Below are 18,431 nucleotides of genomic sequence, written 5' to 3'. Positions count from 1 at the left end.
CAATAAAACATCACTATATGTGTGGTGCATATGTGCTTAAATGCGTAATATAAATTACTCAGACTTAGGTTACTTGTATGCATATTTCAGGTCTGAAATTTTGGTATTAGAAAGCTGATTGCTGCTCTTTCTTGGGACAGATTATCTCCCATTCTCAGCATTTGTGATCTGCCTGTAGTTATTCATGTAGGTTAAGGTATCGTGATCCCTTCTGATTCACTTTGGTGTATCTATTTGGGGTCATTCTTGTTCAGCTAATGTTTAGGCAGTCATGATGGTGACACTTTATGGGTCTAGCTTCTGATATCACTAAGAGATGCAAAACCATAGCAAACTCCCTGATCCCTTGGTTCTTAAAATGTTTCTATCTTCTACCCCTGTAGCCCCCATACTTTTCATCTTGTTTGGCTGTGATTTTCAGTAATGGTTTCCATCTGCTGCAAAGAATAGTGTTTTGTTGTTGTTGTTGTTGTTTTGGTGAGGGGTGAGGCTTCACTTATCTCTGAGTATACAAACAAATATTAGGTTATAGTTAGGGAATATGCTAGTTCAGTAAAGTCTCACATCTAAGACTTCTTTAGCCCTGGGTACCTAACAAGGGGTCTAGTACTAGGCACAGTTTCTTTCTTGTTGGTTGATCCTAGATGCAGAGATCTGTGGATTACTACCAAGGTTTGCATGCCACTGCTCAACTCTTAGGATTATGGTGCCATGCTGATCACCGTTGTGGTTCAGAGACATCCTAGCTGGGTAGGACTGTTGTTTGCTTCCTTCCTGTGTAAGCTTGCATGGCATTTTCTGGTATCTTAAATGCTAGTCCTCAGGACAGGGATATTGAGATCAGTTCTAACTCAGAGGCATCTATATCCTGTGCCTGAACTACATGCTTTTTTTTCAACAAGAGGGACTTTCTTTACATCTCTGTGAAGTAACTGAGGACAATAGCAATAGCCAGTAATGTTTTTTGGCTTCTCTTGGCAACACTAATGAACAACTCAAAAGAGCGCTTCTCATTCCTGATGTTGGATTTTTTTCCTTAAATCTTATTTTATTTCCTTAGATCTTAAATTATATTGGAGGGAACCGACAATATAATTTCATTTGAATTATATATGTATATTTACATATAGATTTATGTGTATTATTTTTTAAAAGTAGATCTTATGGTATGACTCCTTCTCACTTTCCCAGACATTTTTACTCTTGTTCTGCCCCGCTCTCTCCTTCTTCTGTATTTATCTTTCTCTATCTCATTAGAGACCCTTGTTTTCCCCATTTCCCCACCAGATCCATGTACCCAGCTATTTCCCTCTCAATTGCCCCCCTACCCACCCTGGCACTGGTCCTTGTTGCTGTAGTGACTCTAGAATATGTGCGCACATCCGAAGATTTGGAACTAGGACCCTCAAATGAGAGAACATTGATAGTCATATTTCTTTCTCTGGATGACTTCACTGCATATGATCCTTTTTAGTTCCATCAATTTACCTCCAAAGTTTATAATTTCATTTTATAAATCTGAATAATGTTCCACAGTGTATATGCACCACATTTTTATTATCCATTTATCAGTTGAAAGACATTTTATTTTTCCACCATTTCCTGACTATTGTTTTTATGTTTGTTTATTTATTTATTTAGTATACAATATTCTGTCTGTGTATATGTCTGCAGGCCAGAAGAGGGCACCAGACCTCATTACAGATGGTTCTGAGCCACCATGTGGTTGCTGGGAATTGAACTCAGAACCTTCGGAAGAACAGGCAATGCTCTTTACCACTGAGCCATCTCTCCAGCTCCATTTCCTGACTATTATGAGGAGAGCAAAAACGATCATTAGTGAGCAAATAGATCTGTGGAGGAGGATATCCATTCCTTTGGGTAGATACTATCCAACAGATTCTTTTTTTTTTTTTTTTTTATTTTTTTATTGATAAAAGGAGGATAAAGAAAAGAGAAAAAAAAACAAATTTCCACCTCCTCCCACCAGCCTCCCATTTCCCTCCCCCTCCTCCCACTCTTCTCCCCCTCCTCCCACTCTTCTCCCCCTCCTCCCACCCCTCTCCCCTTCCCCCCACTCCTCTCCCCCTCCCTTTCCAGTCCAGAGAGCTGTCAGGGTTCCCTGCCCTGTGGTACGTCCTAGGTCCTCCCCCCTCCATCCATATCTAGGAAGGTGAACATCCAGACTGGCTAGGCTCCCACCAAGCCAGCACATGGCATGGGATCAAAACCGCGTGCCATTGTCCTTGGCGTCTCATCAGCCCTCATTGTTCGCCATGTTCCGAGAGTCCAGTTTTATCCCATGCTTTTTCAGTCACAGTCCAGCTGGCCTTGGTGAGCTCGCAGTAGATCATCTCCACTGTCTCAGTGGGTGGGTGCACTCCTCGTGGTCCCGACATCTTTGCTCATGTTCTCACTCCTTCTGCTCCTCATTGGGACCTTGGGAGCTCAGTCCAGTGCTCCAGTGTGGGTCTCTGTCTCTATCTCCATCCATCGCCAGATGTAAGTTCTAGGATGGTATGCAATATATTCGTCAGTATTGCTCTAGGGTAGGGTCATTTCAGGTTCCCTATCCTCAGCTGCCCAGGGAACTAACTGGGGACCTCAGCTTGGGCACCTGGGAGCCCCTCTAGGGTCAAGTCTCCTGCCCACCCTAAAGTGGGTCCCTTAATTAAGAATTGTGGTTCCGTGCTCCCCTATCCAACCTTCCTTTATCCCGATCCTCCTGTTTCCCCAAGTCCACCCTCCTTCCCTTCTACCTTTTCTCTCCCCATCTCCCCTAACCCCCATCCCACCCCACCCCCAAGATCCCATTTTCCCCCCGGCAATTTTGTCTACTTCCCTTATCCAAGAGGATAACTATATGTTTTTCCTTGGGTTCACCTTCTTACTTAGCTTCTTTAGATTCGCCTATTGTAGACTCCATGAACCCTATTTATGGCTAGAAACCAATTATGAGTGAGTACATCCCATGTTCGTCTTTTTGGGCCTGGGATACCTCACTCAGGATAGTGTTTTCTATTTCCATCCATTTGCATGCAAAATTCGAGAAGTCATTGTTTTTTACCGCAGCGTAGTACTCTAGTGTGTATATATTCCATACTTTCTTCATCCATTCTTCCATTGAAGGGCATCTAGGTTGTTTCCAGGTTCTGGCTATTACAAATAATACTGCTATGAACATAGTTGAACAAATGCTTTTGACATGTGATAGAGCATCTCTTGGGTAAATTCCCAAGAGTGGTATTGCTGGGTCCAGGGGTAGGTTGATCCCGAATTTCCGGAGAAACCGAAACACTGACTTCCACAGTGGTTGCACAAGATTGCATTCCCACCAGCAATGGATGAGGGTACCCCTTCCTCCACAGCCTCTCCAGCAAAGGCTATCCTTGGTGTTTTTGACTTTAGCCAATCTTACAGGTGTAAGATGATATCTCAAAGTTGTTTTGATTTGCATTTCCCTGATCGCTAAGGAGGTTGAGCATGACCTTAAGTGTCTTTTGGTCATTTGAACTTCTTCTGTTGAGAATTCTCTGTTCAGTTCAGCGCCCCATTTTTTAATTGGGTTAATTAGCATTTTAAAGTCTAGTTTCTTGAGTTCTCTATATATTTTGGAGATCAGACCTTTGTCTGTTGCGGGGTTGGTGAAGATCTTCTCCCAGTCAGTAGGTTGCCTTTGTGTCTTTTTTAGGTAAGAGGATAAGAGATTATTTATTCCGAAGCCAAATATAAATGATAACATCCTTGGGACATATATTCTGGTTACTTCAAATTTCATGTTCCAAAATGGTTAAGAGTGAAAGTCATAAATTAAGGTATTTTTCAAATACATTAAATAGGTGGATTAAAGCAAATGGGGAAACACGTTATAGTCCTCAAACAACATCTGACAATATTTTTTTTTAGCATTTTTGTTGGTTGGAAATCTGGTGGTCTCTTTGTATGTTCCAAATGATTTACCTAATGGTCACAAAGCTGTTCAGACAGGTACATAGGACAGTGGCAAACGGCTATGAAGAGGGTTAAAGATGGTCTAAGATAATATGGAATTAGCTTTGGACCTGCAGTTCAAAGCTCTGATGAGTTCATCAGCCTTGTAGGTGGTTTAGTTGAAAGTGCAGCCAACATCGTCCTGGGAACCCGCAGCAACCCAAAAGATTCTTGATCAACAAGATTTCTTCAAAATGAGTATCTCATCTCTGTTTTGTTTCTATTATTGTTATAATTAAGGGCATTTGAAAGTACTCATAATCTTAAAAGGATGATTTTTTTCAGTTTGACTTATAATATCATTAAATCATAAAGAACAAAAGTCCCAATCAGAATAATGACCAGGAAAATTAGGGAACATTTGGGCTGTGATGGTCAACTAGTTACCTCAGCGGCTGGCTTCTTCTCTGTATATAAAATAGAGAAATATGTATGGAAAAACATATCACCTGGCTTTATATTTTCTCTACTAAAGTTTCAGAATGTTGGCATCTGCTAGTACAAGCTTTCTGTGCTGCAGCATCTTTATCATTTTTATCACCAACCCGAAGACTCCGGATGCACCCTCAGGTTCTTTTCCTATTTAAGATATTCAGTACCCTGTTGTGCATGTGTGTGTGTGTGTGTGTGTGTGTGTGTATGAGTGCACGTGCATGTTCATATATATGTGCATGTGTGTGAAGGTTTATATGTGTGACAGTATGTGCATATGTGCATGCATGTGTGTATGTGCATGTTTGTATGTGTGTGCATCTGTGTTTACATGAGAGAAATAACAACTACGTAACTTTTCAAAAAGCTAGGAGTGATTTAGTTTTAGTTTTTTAGTGATTTATGTTTAGTTTTCTAGAATTTTCAATTAAGACTTTCCTTCATTAATCCCATGCATATATGCAGATAGCTGTGCGAACTACTGTAAACCCAAATATGCATTGGGAAATTTTGACGCTTAGTTCCAAGACTCTTCTGACTCTAAATAAAAATAAATAAATAAATAAATAAATAAATAAACAACCAACCAACCAAAACATTGATAAAACAGTGATTCGCCACTTAGCCTGCGGTCTCATACCCTTCACTGAACTTCTTGACAGGATCTTAGGTTTTCAAAATTTGGGTTGATTTGTCTTTTCTCCTATTTCTGCACAAAATTGGCTACAGAAAGTGGTGTTCTCTGACATTTTGACATGATAGGACTGTGAGAAAGTAAAGAAACTTTAACATTGAATTTCCTTCCAGTGATGGCTGTGAGATGGTTTCCAAGTCAACTTGCCACAAATGAGAACTACCTCAAGAAGAATATCAACTGAGGAGCAGCCCTAATTGCCTTAATTGATGCCAGAAGACCTTCTCCAAATGAGGGTGGCACCTGCTGGAAGCAATCCATGTGGAAAACAGGAGACAGCGGGAGGAAGATTATCCACCCTTTGCTCTCTTGGCCTCCTCTATTATCAGTGAGGTGACCCACCTTGCTGCTGCTGCTGCTGCTGCCACCTCTTTTGCACCCTTCTGATATTAGAACCAGCGTTTCCAGGCTTCCATCATGGACTAAGGGCCAGAAACTCTCTGAGAACCTTTCTGGGCTTTGGTACCAAATTGGAACAGCTTTGTAGCTACAAGATTCTCAGACTCTCAGATTTGAGTTAACTGTTGCTATTTCAACAGAAGGGATTTAATAAATTATATTCACATATACATTTATATGTATGTTTACACACACATATGTAATTAATATGTATTTCTATAATGTTCATTCTGTTGGTTCTACTCCTCTGGAGAACCCCGACTAATATAGGAGCTGTTAGAAAAAGAAAGCATTCTTTGTATTTATCTTTGAATATTATTTTGACAGGCTCATGGTAGAGTACCTATTTGTTTTTTCTTTTAGAGATAATAATTCATCAAGTTTATTACACAAATCTTAATTTGTTTTAAGGATCAAGACAGGTTACTCCACCATAAACAGAGTGATCTGTATTCCAGAAGGGTTATCTTTCCATAATGGTCTTCTTGTGTCTACTCATATTTATACCTGATTTATGGAAGATTTTGAAGATCATTGCAAAGATAATTCTATTTGAGGAGCACTTCCTTTCCCTGCTGAAAATCACCACAGTTCCTGATTGCAAGACAAAATGGAAGCAGTGTGCTAGCGGGCACTGCACCCCCGCCCCATGAGAGTGTGTTGTTCGTAATCAGCACCTCACTTGAAGCACAGATCACTAGCATAACACTTGACTGACACGTGATCAGCTAGCTCTCCAGATCCAGCCCGGACTATTCAGTGCAAATCCGTCAGAGTCACTGATGATGCCTTTAAGCCCGTGTTTCTGGCTTTGTCGTCCGGCACAAAGCAGAATTTTTCATCCTCAGATTCTTTCGAGTTCAGCATGGCTGTCTCAGTGAGGGTTACTATTGCTGTGCTGTAACACCATGACCAAAAGCAACATGGGGAAGAAAGGGTTTTTTCCTCATACACTTTCCTGTAACAGTCTACTACTGAAGGAAGCAGGGCAGAAACCTGGATGCAGGAATCTGGATGCAGGAGCTGATGCAGAGGCCATGAAGGAGTGCTGTGTAGTGACTTAACTTATGACTTGCTAAGCCTGCTTTCATACAGAGTCCAGGAAGAGAGGTAACCACATTCACAATTGGATGAGTCTTCCCTAACCAAGAAAATGCCAGATTTTATGAAGGCATTTTTTTTTAAATTGGGGTTCCTTTCTTTCAGATGACTTTAGCTTCTGTCAAGTAGGCATAAAATTGGCCAGCACAGCAGCAACCAAAATCCATATGGAGTTTTTCTTCCTTCCCTCCCTCCCTCCCTCCCTCCCTCCCTCCCTCCCTCCCTCCCTCCCTCCTTCCTTCCTTCCTTCCTTCCTTCCTTCCTCCTTTTCTTCTTTCCTTGCTTCTTTTATCCTTTCCATTCTGGTCTTCCCACATCATTCTCTCTCTCTCTCTCTCTCTCTCTCTCTCTCTCTCTCTCTCTCTCTCTCTCTCTGTGTGTGTGTGTGTGTGTGTGTGTGTGTGTGTGTGCTGCAGGAATCAAATCTTTGGCTCCATATGTTGCAGTCAAGCACATGGTTGAGCCATACCCTGCATGAAAAACTTTTAAGAACTTGACTGAGATTTGCTGCCACACTTCCTACTTGGAGATTAGTTAACAGGATGAAGCCTTGGTCTTCCTGGTTCACAGGTTAACCAAGAGGAGGAGAAGACCCTGTTGACCTACAGTGTTTGGGTAATGCATATATAAAACATTCTATTATGCCAATCCAAGGATTTATTTTCTTTCTTCCTATTCCATAGTCTAATTCATCTTCATTGAAATGACACCTAGGTAAAATGCTGGAATTCCAATTCCAATGTCTGTTACTACTGCCTCTTTCTCTTTTATTTATAACATGTGTCTGGGAGACACCCAGAAAGACATAGTGCCCTTTGTGAATTCATGAGTTTAAGGAATCATCTAGATTTTATCTTTCAAGAGATGAGTAAGATAGGCTATAAAACACGTTTTAAAAGTGTTCATGGAAAGAAGTAGTATGCCCCGAAGAAAACAGACACCACATACCTTCATTTTATTTTCTCCTAAAACACTTTGCAAATTCCTATCAGCTCACTTCTTTCAATTTATGTTCATGAATGTGTTCCTGGCAAAACTGCAAAATTCAACCTCCATAATTCTTAAAAAAGTCTACCTCTGGGCAACATATATAATCAACCCAAAAGATTAAAACCTGGACATTTAAAATGTCATTTTTATCTTCAGCATTTGCAAAGCAATTACCAACTTCTCTAGATTTAAGACCATTAGCATCTAATGTTGAGTATACTTGCCAAAGTACTTCGTTGTCAGCTGACAGCATGTAATAAAGTAGTAGAGGAATATTCAACACGTCACATTCCACTCTAATGTCTTAGACGCCAAAGACTAAGTTTACATGGAAATGATAATATACATATATGTTTTGTATATAATCATATATATGATTATATATTATCTTATGTTCTCTCATATGTTATATATATATATTCTCCCCCATATATATATATATATATATATATATATATATATATATATATATGGGAGAAAGATCTCAATTGGAGTTACCCTCCATGGGGGATAATGCTCCTCCCAGAGATATATGCTGCCAAATAAAATATTCAGTCCATAGGGTTGTTGGGCAGGGGTTTCCTGGAGATTCCTAAAACAAGACAACCTATTGCCATTGCTTTGTGTTGCCCACTAATGTCTGGTGATTGAAGATACCACATGTTTTGGTAATGGGGTATGGAGATATAAAGCTGCAACTGACCAGAAAGGCTTCTTCCCCGCTGCCTGCATTCTATTTACTGGAAGGTTCTGTGTGTGGGAGAAAAGTTAACAATCTTATCCAGCTGTTAATCCAGTGAGCTAGAGCAACAATCAACCTGCCAAAACATGACCATGGTGTAATAGTGCCATGGATGTCATGGAGTTATCATCACTCTCTTACTGAATCTCAGGCCTGGTCCACAGGAGGAAGTGCATGCCAAGTAATGTAAACATTGCCAAAACCACATTGTTGAAGAGCTTAGAGTCCGCAGGGGTAGACTATATGCATCATTCTGCTAAATGCATATAGTATCAAACTGCCCTTGAAATTCACATATTTATCTCCTAGACCTCATCAGAGAAGTTTCCTTGTGTAATGAATGGTGGTTAACTCAGAAACTCACAGCTGAATAATCTGTAGTGAACAAGTGTCAGACACAAATAGGACATCCATCCACAATACTCTCCCAGCATCCAGTGCCCATTGCAGAAGAGGGGGTGGAAAGATTATAAGAGCAGGAGATTAGGGAATACTAAAGGAAAGTAGCAATAAAATGTGTCAACATTCTGCTATACTCATATGATGGAGGAAGGTCATTGGCTAATAAAGGAACTGCCTTGGCCCTGTGGGTGGAGTAAACAGAACAGAATGCCAGGAGGAAGAGGAAGTGAGCTCAGACTAGACAGCTCTCCTCTCGGGAGCAGACGCCTCAGAGAGACGCCATGCTCCCGGCTCCTGGGCAGACACACGCGATGAAGCTCTGAAGCTCCGACCTAGAATCTTCCCGGTAAGACCGGTGCTCACAGATTATTAGAGATGGGTTGATCGGTATATCAGAATTAGCCAGTAAGGGCAAAAGCTAAAGGGCCAGGCAGTGATTAAATGAATACAGTGTCTGTGTAATTATTTCGGGGCATAAGCTAGCCGAGCAGGCGGCTGGGGTGTTGGGGACGCAGCCCCGCCGCCACTCCTTATTACTACACTCATAGATCATTGCCTTGCTCAGTCATCACCAGAGAAGCTTCCTTCTGGGAACAGATAGAGACCCATAGCTGTAAAATGGGCATAGAATGATAGATTTTAGAACAGTTAGTCCTAAATGGGATGTCTCTATCAAATCCCTCCCTTCATGGATCAGGGAACTCTGTGGAAGAGGAGGTGGAAGATTGTAAGAGCCAGTGGGATTAGTGACATCAAAGAATCAGTGTCTTCCAGACCCCACCCCCTCCCACACACAGGCTGATCCACATATGAACATATTTGTCAATACACAGGACCTGCACAGATCTAGACAGATGTCATCCCAGACGTGAAAGGGGAAATGAACACAAGCCCCCATCTATAACCCAGAAGCTATCATTAACTGATTATAACTTATAAAGGAAAAATTAGTTTTCTCCAATAGAGTCTCGTGAGGTATACAAGCCTGATAAAAGGGCAGGCCATAGATGACCAATACAAAACAATCTCAATGGTATTTTTGGAGAGCTGCTTCACCTCACAATCTTTATATGGTATTTTTCTCCCACTTCACAGATCTTTTGCTTATAGTTCCCAATTTTGTTTTATTTTATTTTATTATTATTATTATTTGTGTGTGTTAAGCATCTCTATGTGTTTCTTGTGCTTTATCTCTGGCTCTCTTCTTTCTGTTTGAATAGTTAATGCTATGGTTTGTTTTTCAAACTTTATCCTATTATCATTATTTCACATGTCTGTTTGAATTCTAACAAGAGAGAGAAAGAGTATGGATTTGGGTGGGTGGGGAAGTAGGGAGGATCTGGGAAGAGTTGGGAGGGGGAACAGTAATGAGAATATATTGTATGGCAAAAGACCTATCCTCATTGAAAATATAAATGCATACATTTAAAAAAAAAACAGAAATAAAAGACAGGCTAGAGAGATGGCTCAGTGTTTAAGTGCACTGGCCACTCTTCTGGAGGACCCAAATTCAATCCCAAATCTTAACACATACATGGTGGCTCTACTCTCTATAACTTCAGTCCCAGGGCATCAAACTTTCTCTTTTGTCCTCCGAGTGCACTACATACACATGGTGAACAGACATATATACAGATAAAACACTCACAGACATAAAATAAAAAAAATGAAGAAAAACAGAAAATAAAAGTAAAAAAGGAAAGACTAAAGAGGAGAGAGAAGAGGTAGGGATGATTTGGGAGAAGGTGGGAGATGATATAGGAGCAAATATAATCAAAATATTTTGTATGAAATTCTCAAAGAATTAATAAAAATGTGTTTTCCAGAAAAGAATATAAATAATTTCAAAATGATCCTAATGATTATATATTCTCTTATGGCACAGAATCTGCTATAATACACAATTGGTGATTTTGATAATAAAAGTCACAGTGTTTTCCTAGAGATAAATTCCATAATATTGCAAGACTCTTTTTCTTTTCTTTTGATGTTATAAACCTCAACTCCTGATGGATTCTGTATCCTCAGAGCTGAATGAATGCTACAATCCAATAGTGAAAGTGTGGGAATATATTTGTCAGGATTTAAATTGGTTTTTCTTTAAAGCATATTTAAACTTGCCTCTTTACCATATGGAGTACTCTGCTTGGGATTTTGCAGCACAAGTAAATAAACGGTATCATCTTGCTAGTGTACTCGTAAACCCAGAAGGATAGTGCAATAGGAAAGAATTCAAGGAAGGTTAACCAATTTAGATATTAATTGTAGAATAAAGTATTTTCCCTTGAAGTTATATTTAATGCATTTCCTAATACGTTTAGAGCAAGCACCAATTAATTTGATTGAGTGAAAACCTGGATAGAAGTGACATGGATCAGTCACTTCTGAAAAAGTATTTTAGAGTATTTGCATGTTTTGCTTTGAAACATTTAAGAATTTAAAGATACAGAGAGCTTACTTAAGATATCTAAATTTGGCTGCCTTAGTTATCCCTGTTGTGTGATAAAAGACTGAAAAAGGAAATTCAAGAGAGTAAGGCTAAGGTTTGATTGTAGTTAGAGGTATTTTTCACAATGGTTTTGAAGTCAGGGAAGAGAAAGATGGGTTGCTTGTACTCAGTATATTTTCTTCATTTTATACACTCCAGGATCCTAGCACAGGGAATGGTGTCTCCCACAGTGGTTACATCTTCCACTTCAATTACCCTAATCAAGATAATTCCTCACAGGCCCAGAGGTGTGCCCAGAAACCTGTCTTCTAGGTTGTTCTAGATCTCATTCAGTTGACAACAGAGATGAACTCACAGGCTCATCAGAAATATGCACCTAGAAGTCAATTCATTCTCAACAGTTAGTGTGTGTATTGCTCACTGCTTATTTAATGCATGTGGATTTCTAAGTACGTGATGAAAATTTAATTTCAATGGTTATCTGAACAACGTTGTTTGAACTTAGCTTGTAAGTTACAACTGAAAATCACAATCAAAAGCCAATTAATTATCCACAAAGGTACTCATCACTTAGTCTCAGACTTTTTCTCCTAAGCACTACATTTATGTTACAAGAGAATCTTGCATGGTTTTAAACTTAGTTATGGAATCACTAAAATTGATAATATCAGAACACACAATATTCAGCTGTTTCATAAAGACAGTGTGTTGTGGAATATTAGTTGAAGATGTGCTACATTCATTTATGCTGTGGAGATATCCATTTAATGTTGCAAAAATGCATTGCATTTTTTTATGCTGCATTTGTTTAACTCTGAAGTTGTGTTACTTTGCCTGCCCAAAACAGCTGATTGTTCTAATAAAGATCTGAATGGCAAGAGAGGGATAGGTGGGGCCTGCAGGCAGGGAGAATAAGCAGAAGGAGAACAACCTAAGAGAGGCACAAAAGAAAAATGAAAAAAGGAGGAGAGGAGGATGCTAGGGGCCAGCCACCCAGCAATACAGCCAGCCACAGAGTAAGAAGGAAAGAAAAGATGTACAAAAAGAAAAAGGCAAAAGCCCAGAGGCAAAAGATAAATGGTATTATTTGAGTCAAGAAAAACTGACTAGAAATAAGTCAAGCTAAGACCGGGCATTTATAAGTAATAATAAGTCTCTGTGTATTTATTTGGGAACCAGATGGCAGGCCCCCAAAAGAGAAAAGGAGTTAAAACAAACAGCAACAGTATCTGCTGCGGTCCACATTTTCCAGTCATTGAGGCATGTTTACTTCAGAGCACAGCTTTTACTTGTGAATACACCCACCGGAGATATCTCTGTCTTTATCATCCTATCCTTGTCTTTTTTTCTCCGGTAGTATCACAAAACCTGAATCTTTTCATAGAAGAATGACCAGTTTCTTTTGCAGACTCCAGTCTGACAAAATCTTTCTTGGCACCTGTGTACCTTCTGAGCAGATCATCTTAGCATCAGTGTGCGGATGAGCAGAACATGATACACATTTCACAGGATCACAGATGCTGCCTCTGTCTCCCTTCCAGACAGCCTTTTCAGCTCTATGAGCCCTGGCCTGAGCAGCAGGCCGCTGAAGCTTGGCCAGTCCAAACCAAGCAAAAGAGAGATTGGTAAAGGGTTGTTAAAACAGGGGCCTGGTGTAGGAAAATGAATCATCTTAGTACTACTAAATGAAGACAGCTAAGTGAAAAGGAACGTTCTTACAATAAAAGCAAATTTTATTCCTTACTGTCCAGCATTATCCAGTACCTGTCTGTCTTTCTCACACCTTCTTTGGCATTTCCTCAACTAGGCTAAGGCAGGAGCAAAGAGAATGCGGCACAGGAAGAGGAAAAAGCCATTTGTTTTCTGAGCTCAGTCTATATTTTTAGTATATTGCTTCTAAAACTGGGGTTTGGGGTCTGGAGAGATGGCTCAGTGGTTAAGAGCGCTGAATCTTCTTCTAGAGACCCAGGGTTCACACCCACATAATAGCTCACAACCATCTCCAATACACTCTTCAGGCCTGCCAGGGCACTGCAGGCAGGCAGTGCAAACATACAGGCAAGACATCCATTCATAAAAACAAATCAAAAATTATAAAAATAATTAAAACTGGGATTTATGTTTTTTGATCCTTTATAGTAATCACCAAAGTTGTCACTTTATGCCTCAAAAGTGTGTGGAACCTGAGAGGCTATGTATGCTCTGGTAAAAGACCCTATACTCGCTCACATATGAGATACAAGCAGCATTAAGCAAACGCAATGTTTTATTTTTTAAAGGGCACATGAAATTTGGAGAGCAAAATTATGGGGGTGAATAGCGGAAGAAAAATGGTGGGTGGATTTCACCAAAATACATTATATACCGGTATGAAATTCTGAAAAAAAGTTACAAAAAGTAATAATAGCATTATGCTCATTATATTGTGGGAACTCAAGAGATCCTAGTTAACAACTTACTATTAAATGACATTAAAACAGGAGAAACAAAATGAGTGAAGGAAAGAATTTTCTTTCTTTGAGATATTTGTATTTTCAGAAGAAGGAGTCTTTCCCCATATCATGAGTGACATAGTCAGGAATTGACTCATCTGCCATGCATTATGTGCAGGTAAAGGCAGGTGGCAGAAAACTGAGCTGACTTGCACACACTGAGAACTCTTGGGTCTGGCTATGTGGGTTTGCAAAGCGTTATGGTATGAGAAATGGTGCATTCTAAGACATGTCAACTTTCCATTTCCTGAAAACCTTGCTTTAAGTAGCTGATGTAATAAATGTGTTATGGAGAGTCAACAATAGAAGTGTGTGATCGAGAATCAGACATTCTATGCCAACTGCCTAGGATTTCCAGCAGGGTTTCCCTCGCCATGACTGATCCTGTGAGAAGAACAGGTCAAAATGTGAGTCATCGTCAGTAAAATGCCAAAGCACAAAAATAAAAAGAGACAGGAATCAAAGGCTTGCCATTGTCTTTCAACATAACCCAACGGTTGCAGTGTTGTTAGATTTTTTTATTTGTTTCTTGTGTATGTGTGTGTGGTGGAGGTGTTCATGAGTGTGTGTGTGTGTGTGTGTGTGTGTGTGTGTGTGTGTGTGTGTGTAGATCATGAGGACAACTTGTACAGGCTGATTCTCTCCTTCCACCATGTCTGTCCCATGAATCAAATTCAGGACTTTAGATTTGGCAGCAGAATCATTTAGACACTGGGCATCTTCCTGGTTCCTAATTATAACTCCAGACTATAAGAAAAACAGCTATATTTATAAGAAAGTTACCCTTATATTTTTGGTTGTGAGCCTAGCCTTTAACGGCTGAGCCATCTCTCCAGCCCAGCACTCGGGAGGCAGAGGCAGGCAGATCTCTGTGAGTTCGAGACCAGCCTGGTCTACAAGAGCTAGCTAGTTCCAGGACAGGAACCAAAAGCTACGGAGAAACCCTGTCTCGAAAATCCAAAAAAGAAAAAGAAAAGAAAAGAAAGTTACCCTTTACAAACTTAAAAAAATAACATTTATTAAGCTATAATTTATTTGTCAAAGCTGTGAAGGTAACTGTTGGCAGTTGTTGTTAAGTTTATACAAGTGCACAACCACTACCACATACAAATTGAGAACATTTTCTTCAACCCAAGAGGTCTCTTGAGCCTATATTCACTTTCCTCACCAGCCTTTGGTGACTATTGGTCTGCTTTCTGTCTATATGAAATTAGATTTTCATACAAGTAAATGCATGTAGTGTGTTTTAGGTGTGGTTCCTTTCCCTCAACATATTCTCTTCGAGACTCATCTATGTTTCTCATATATCTATTATTTCATTATTTATTACTAATAACATTGCATCATATGAATAAACCATATGTTGTATATTTGTTCATTAGCTAATCAATAATACGATTGCTTCCAGATCTAAGTAATTATAACTAATACTGGAAGAAACACCTGCATATATGTTTTAGTGTCTGCCTCTTTCTAATTGTATCTCTTCGGCAAATAATTAGGAAAGACATAATTATACTGAACCACAAAGTACAGGTAGGTGCAACTGGCAAAGTGCTTCCAAAGTTCGTGGCAGTGAGAGATCGCATATGCTCTCCACCTGTGCCCTCACCGACATTCAGGGTTTTCAGGGCATTGAGTAAGCATGCGAGTGGTTGTCAATTAGTAGCTTTGTGAGATTTAATTTCCATGTTCCTGTGCAAACCAGCTTCTCTTGGTTCCTTAATGAAATGGCTGTTGAAATCTCCAGCCGTTACAATCTTTACCTTGTTATTACTCATGTAAGAGCGACGTTTTGTTTCTCTTGACTTTTCATTTTTCCAATTACAAATTTGGACAAAAGTATTAAAGCCTGATTTGGCAATAGTTCACCTTTATAATTATATTTTTTAAATCCATTAGTTATTTTTTCTAATTCTAGACATTTTCATAGATTTAGCACTCTCTTTTAGGTTTTGAATTAATATCTGTATATGGTGCATGGTAAAATACTAAATAAATTTTTTTTATATGTGTCACATCCGAATTCAATTGTTAGAGCAACATGTCAGCTTTTATTTAAAGGAATCTTCTTTTAGTAATTTGATTGGCTTTGAAAACTTGTCAAAATCTCAAATCAATAACTTTCATGGCATTTTTCTGAATTCTCAATTTCTAGATAGTTTTACTTGTAAAGATTGCAAATTATTTGGAATAGCAAGACTAGATGGGGAAAGGGGGTGAACTGGTTGTGGGTGCCTTGTCAAAACTTTACAGATAATAGGTTATTATTTTCATATTTTTCTACTACCTAATTTGTTTAATCTCAATTCTCCATCACTAAGAGAGAAACAAGGCAACAGATTAAGAAATACTGATCTCAGAAAGCAGTTTGAAAAGAAGAGAAATGTGTGGTTTAACAAAGTGAGATTCCCAGATGCACCTGGAACCTTAAGGGGTCTAAACTCTCACAACACAGGCCTGAGCCTCAGAGGGCTGCTGTTTGACTGGTTTGTCGGTGATGGGAGAGCTTCTCTGTTATCTGTATTCTGTACTTTGGTGTTGCACAAGAACCAAATGGGACCTCAGACTTTAAACTAGAAAAGACTTGGTTAACTTAAAACCTTACAGTCTTCATTGTTGTCTTAAAGCATTGCTTTAGAAGGCTGTGGTCACTGAGGTATTTTACCGCCAGTATCCATACACCCCAAAGGACTGGTATCTTCACACCAAAAAATATTTTTCTCTTAAGAATACTGTACCTGTACATTTGTGTTAGTTAATTCTTTGTTGGCCTCTGCACCAACTTAAAATTTCTATGTAGCAATACTGACTTCAGTCACATTGTTCTCTTTCATGTTTTTAGATTTAAATAATCATTCTGAAAGATTTGCTAATGTGTCACTGGAATTTATTTACTTCCATGGTTCTGCAATTTTCATGTATTCTAAGATGAACAGGTAACAGCTGCATAGTGTTCACTTATGAGGCAGTACTGCAGGGTAATTGACAACATCTGGCCGGGCTGGTCGTGCACACAGCAAAGCAGAGATTAGAGAGACAAATAGGGGTGAGGGGCAGGCATGAAGGTGAACTTACAGTGGCCAAACTCCACCAAATAAGAAGATTTTCCTAACCCGTAAGTGTGTGTGTGTGTGTGGATGGGGGGGGGGGGGTTGGGGGGAGGGAGAGGGAGGGGAGAGAGGAACAAGAAGAGGTGGGAGAGACAGAGAGACAGAGAGACAGAGAGACAGAGAGAGGAGGAATCTTAATGAAGTCCTTATGGTCTTCTTTATTTTTAGTCCACAAATCAAATGGAACAATTGAATCAAGGACTCTGACATTTTTCCAGAGAATATAGACATACGAAGGTCAACTTTAGGATATTCTGAAGTAAATAAATCAATGGCAAAAAAGGAAAGCAAAGGAGAGCACAGAGCTGAGTGTGTGAAAAGTTTGAATGAGAGCCCTTGCCTGAAGGCGTGCTCAGTGGCTATGCCCCATCTTTGGTTTGGAGGTAGGATACACATCTGTGTAGAATTTCACAGACGTCTTCACTTGACACGGCAGCTTCCAAAACATTCCAGTACATTCTATGCTATAGCACCAATGTCCCTGGACGTTCTGTTAATATTTATTTTTCCTTGTTTAGTGTTCTCAGCTAAGAAGTACAACTGGCTTATATTTCATTTAAGAAATGGGTAGAGAAAATCATAAAGGAATTTTGAAACAAGGATGACTGTTTCTGCCTAGCCTTGCAATTAATCAAAGAATGCTCTTGACTTTAGGCAGAGTTCTTTAGGCTCCATAAAAGAAAGTTATTGTTTTCCAGCTTTTTGAACTTCTAATTGGGAACCCTCTTTACCCATAAAAAATGTTTGATTTTTTTGTTTTTGGTGTGTTTTGTTTGTTTGTTTTGCTTTTTGCTGTTGTTGTTATTGATAGTAGTGGTTGTGGGGATTTTGTAAAACAAGGTTTCTCTGTATAACCTCACCAGCCTGGAGCTCAGCATATACACCAGGCAGGACTGGAACTCATAGAGATTTGCCTGCCTCTTGCCTCCTGAGTACTAAAATTAAAAGTGTGAGGCACTGTACCTGACCTCACCAAATACGTTTCTAGGTAGCTCTTGGCATGTACATATTAAAACCAGTATATAAATCAACTGTTTACTAATTATAAATCACAAAGTAATTATTTTTAAAAGTTGTTTAGCATATATATATTTTTTACCTGTATTAAAGATAAAGCAAGGACTTAAGAAGTAGTTTGATAGATAAAGTCGGGTTTTTTTGTTTTTTTTTCAAAGATAGATATCTAATACCCAGTGTAAAAGCTGGCAACTATGTAGCCCTACACTGAATGTTCTGCAGAGACAAACAGATCCCAGGGCCTTGCGGTCCTGCCAATACAGAAGCAGTAAAACATTTTCTATGTGTCCAACAACATGGGTTGTGTTGTTTGTTATCAAGGCATAACTGGGGCTAAGTGCCTGTGTGGTGTTCAAAACCAAGGATACAGTGAAGTTGCACAATGGAACACTGCTGAGTTCTGTCAAAAACATCTCAGATTCTTTATGCATTTGATTCTGAATTCATTTGTGGTTGTCATGCATTCAGAGACTATGGAACGCTAACATTTTTTCCATTTTTTCACTCAGTTACTGGCCCCATACAGGGTCATATTACAGAGTTGAAATGATGAATGATAAGGAATACTAAGGGTATGATCACACTCATTTCACCTCCTGCACAGTCGTGT

This window comes from Microtus pennsylvanicus, chromosome 5 (genome assembly GCF_037038515.1).
Source record: "Microtus pennsylvanicus isolate mMicPen1 chromosome 5, mMicPen1.hap1, whole genome shotgun sequence".
Lineage (NCBI taxonomy): Eukaryota > Metazoa > Chordata > Mammalia > Rodentia > Cricetidae > Microtus > Microtus pennsylvanicus.
This window is presented reverse-complemented; position numbering follows the sequence as displayed.